Source organism: Somniosus microcephalus, chromosome 17 (genome assembly GCF_052327205.1).
Source record: "Somniosus microcephalus isolate GS21.2 chromosome 17, FLI_Smic_1.0, whole genome shotgun sequence".
Taxonomy (NCBI): Eukaryota; Metazoa; Chordata; class Chondrichthyes; order Squaliformes; family Somniosidae; genus Somniosus; species Somniosus microcephalus.
The window spans coordinates 23,364,621-23,368,775 of NC_141003.1; the positions used below are offsets into that span (position 1 = coordinate 23,364,621).

The following is a 4,155-nucleotide window of genomic DNA, read 5'->3' on the forward strand; positions in this document are numbered from 1 at the left end:
GTCGAGGGGGTCGTCCGGCCGGATTGCCTCCCTCTCTTCCGTGGCCATGTTCGCGCCCGGGTGGCCCTAGAGCTGGAGCACGCGGTGTCCGCCGGCGCGCTGGATCACTTTCGTGACCGGTGTGCGCCGCGGGGACTGGAGTGCTTAATTGGGCTGGAGAACCAAATTTTAATTTGATTATTAAGGTTTATTTGAAGTTTTATTGGTTTATTACAGTTTGATTGGTTTATTTACAGTTTTAATGGTTTATTTACAGTTTTTATGTGTCTAAATTTATGGTTTTACCAAAAGAGGAGGAGCAGAAAACACAAGGCCCCAATATCTCCGTGTGCCCCGTGGGAATGCGGGTTCACATGGGGAGCCCGTGGGCCAATGAGACCATTCATTTACTGCGGGTTAAACAGGGGATAAAAAGGGGGAGTCGGGTCTACAGCCTCACTTATCTGGGAGCCTTGCTTGTTAGAATGGAGGGGCTGCGGGTTCTGGGCTTGTTCTTTGTTACAATCTGTTCATCTCAGCCGCCCTCTCTCCTCCTCCTCCCCGCCGATCAATGTTGGCTGTCTCCCAAATTCCGCCAAGACTGCGGGTTTGGGGGAATTGAAGGCAGTGAGTGTGTGCGGAGAGGCTGCTGCTTTGATGCCGGGATGTGCCGCCGTGTTTCTATTCACTCCACAATCTGCCAGGTGGGTGTATTCTCGGCTCGCCTATATTCTGGGCCAGGGCTTCCCAGGACCAGCCGCAATCCAACTGCACTGGGGATTCCCTGGACAGTATCCTCTCTCCTCCTGTCCTGAAACATCAGCTGGAGTCTCCAACCTCTCCAGTCCGGGAGCTGGCGGGTTTAGGAACCGTGTTCAGTTCTACAGTTTGAAAGTCTGATCATTGAGATCCTGACCCAGGATCTCTCCTTCCTTCTCTATGCGACTTGGGACTTCTGATGGTTGAATTGCGCCCCAGGATAGGAGGGCAGAGTGAAGATCAGTCCCTGGCTGGCACTGACCGGACAGGGTGTGGATTTGATGCCGGTCTTGTGTAACCAGTCCAGTAGGGATGGAGTTGGTGACCCGTCTCCATTAGATGGAGAATTGGGGTGTGGACGGGGAGAGAAGGAAACTAGAAGCTGGTGCTGCGCTGGGCGGAGTTTCTCCCCCTCCCGGTAACGGTTCCCTTGCCATTCCCCGTGCAGCAACTAGCCGCCTTTCATTGACTCTCTCTCTTGCAGTGTGCACCAAGGATGGCCGGGTCCTGATCGCCATCTCCAAGGATTTGACGCTGCCTCCTGTAGACCTGACAACGGTCCATCTGAAGGATGGACGCGGAGTGCAGTCCGACCGTGGCCTCTGCAGACACTGTGCTCTTTCAGTTCGCAGTCACTGAGTGTGGCACTACTCAGCGGGTAGGTATTGTGGGCTGGGAGCCCCATCAATGGCTGTCAGTCGGGTGGGAAAGAGGGGGTCTAAAGGGCAATGGGGGCCCTTAAAGACACTACATGTGGTAAGGCAATGGCAGACTTGCTCAATTTCTCTGTAATGATGGTCTTCTGTCTCTTGTAGCTGGACGGGGTGAACGCCGTCTATGAAGCGGATGTGTTGGGTCAGTTTGAGATCTTGGATGGAGCTTTGGGATCGGTGACCCGGGACAGCCCCTTCAGGTGAGACTGGGAGCACATGGAGCGGGTAGAGAAGGTGAGGAGCTGAATTCTCCAGCCGTGTCCGTTCTCTTGCAGGCTCCATGTCCAGTGCAGTTACAAGGGGAGCCAGGAGTCTGAATTGCAGGTGAAGCCCAGAGTTTACAGCCTTTCTCCGCCACTGCCTGCCACTGAGGCCGGGATCCTGGTTCTGGAGCTGAGAATAGCGAGAGGTAGCGAGTGCTGCTGATGGTTAGTGTCCAACTTCAGGCTCTCTCTCCAAATAGTGGCCGTCCTTCATCGTCTTCTCTTTCCAGATGGTGGCTACCGGAGCTGGTACGTGGCCAGTGACTACCCGATCCTGAGTGTGCTCCGGGACCCCGTGTTTGTGGAGGTTCGAGTCCTGAACCGGAACGATCCGTCCCTTGTGCTGGTGCTCAATGACTGCTGGGCGACCCCCACCCCCGAGCCGCATTCGGGGCTCCGCTGGGACCTCCTGGTGGGCAGGTAAGGCAGCGAGTGAGGGACCTTGGGGCAGGCTGGTGATTGGGGAGGGGGGCGACATGGACTGGGTGAAGGAACGGCCAATAATCAAACCAATCTGAGCTCCAGGTTGATGACTTGAATGGACTGGTTTCTTTATCTCGTCTAATCTCGGGACTTTGCTTTGATGTGCCGCTGTAACTCTGTAGTTGGGAGTTCCAGGTGCCCTCTCCATATAACCCGCTCTTTCTCTGTTCCAGGTGCCCCTTTACTGGAGACAATTACAAAACCCGCCTCCTCGCGGTAGACGCCGCTTCCCATTCGCCGTTCCCAACTCACCAGAATCGGTTTGTAGTCAGCACTTTCGCTTTCTGGGACCGAGTTTCGGGCCGGGCTCTGAGCGGGGAGGTGAGTTTCCTTCAGTCTTGGTTGAACTTGTTCCCTGGGTCTTGCTCACAGTGAGGAGGCCCCTGTTGACCCTTTGACTGTAGAAGCATGAATCTCCTGACTGGGAGCTGTGGCACTGACCAGACCGCACACTCTCTTTCCAGGTTCACTTCCACTGCAGTGCTGAGGTTTGCTTCCCTTCCACCCGAGAGAACTGCACGGCTCCCTGCAGCCCCAGTAAGTAGCTGGGATCTGACTAGAAACTGAAGCCTGATGGGGAAGGGTGGGTGTGGGGCATCTGGACACTGGGCTCACTCAGCAAGGGCCCAACAGTGGGCACAGGAGCAGTGTCCTCAATCTGCCCGCTCAACTCTATCCCAGTTAGTCTATTGCAGAATAGCAATCTGGCTCAGGGGCTCTGAGCACATCTTGCACTGGTTCTGAATGGAATCCACCTCTGGCCTTGAACATTGATCCAGCATCCTGCTGTCGCCAGGAGTTCTAGGGTGGAACTGAACCGATATCTGGGGGCGGGGAGACCTGGGCAATGTGTGTATGTCCAGTGTAACCGCTCGTCAAACTAGTGCTTAAAACGGGTCTCTTTCCCCAGGAGACCAGCCTGGCCATTGGACCCGTCAACGACTGCAAACTTTGCTGGGTTGATGCGGGTCCTTCTGAGAATCAGGAGTGAATCTTAGTCTGACAGTGAGGGAACAGTGTTTAACTACAGTCCAATCTCTCCGGTACTCACTGCCCGAGGGTTTTTGCATTGGGCCATCGGATTGTACACCTGATTCAGTGCTTCAGACAGCTGCACATTGAATTGCCCACCTTGAACTCTTGCCTCTTGTCTCCCCCAGAGAGGCGAAGAAGCGCCGATGACCGGGCTGGGTCCTTGGTGACCGCTGATGGAGCCATCATTTTCCTGGAAGATGAGAGATTGGCTGCTGGGGTCCACCAGGAAGAGAAAGGTAAAGGAGGCCCCTGCCACTGTTTAGTGATGGAGTAACTGGTGCCCATCTAACCCTCCCTTCTCCCCACAGATGCTGCTGCTGATTCCCCCTCCCGTGTTCTTCCTGGAGCAGCGGTTGGGGTAGCTCTGCTCTCCGTGGCCCTGTTGGTCGGGACTGTTGCCATGTGGAAAATGGACCATCGCTGCAGGGTGGGCTCCGAGTGCAGCTCCATGGAACTGTAGATGTCTGTTGGACAATAAAACCCTGTTATACATGAACCCTGATCTTGTGTTCATAGAATCAGAGAATGGCCTCCTTCTGTGCTGTCACCATTGAGCCCGTGCCTGCTGTTTGCAAGAGCACTTCAGCTAGTCCCACTCCTCGGCCCTTTCCCTGTAGCCCTGCAATTTTTTTTTTATTTGTTGCTTATCCAATTCCCTTTTTGAAAGCCACGATTTAATCGGCCTCCACCAACCTTTCGGGCAGTGCATTCCAGTTATTAACCACTCCGAGTAAAAAAACAAAAAAAGGATTTTCCTCATGTCTCCTTTGGCTCTTTTACAACTAACGTTCAATCTGTGTCCTCTGGTTCTGGCCCGTTCTGCCAATGGCCACAGTTCCCCTCTATCTACTGTCTCGACGCCTCATGCTTTTGAAAACCTCTCCAATCTGCTCTCAACCTTCTCTGCTCTCTGAAACTTCTCT

At 54.2% G+C, this 4,155-nt stretch overlaps 1 pseudogene across 1 annotated transcript; it reads left to right on the top strand.

Annotated features, from left to right (window-relative positions):
- The first annotated feature begins 426 nt into the window (after window positions 1-426).
- Window positions 427-3,728, top strand: LOC147105575 (zona pellucida sperm-binding protein 4-like; annotated as a pseudogene). Its single transcript, XR_015081648.1, has 9 exons — window positions 427-683; window positions 1,223-1,396; window positions 1,554-1,651; window positions 1,727-1,860; window positions 1,945-2,134; window positions 2,371-2,518; window positions 2,662-2,734; window positions 3,358-3,468; window positions 3,541-3,728. The product of XR_015081648.1 is annotated as a zona pellucida sperm-binding protein 4-like (transcript).
- Window positions 3,729-4,155: the final 427 nt, after the last annotated feature.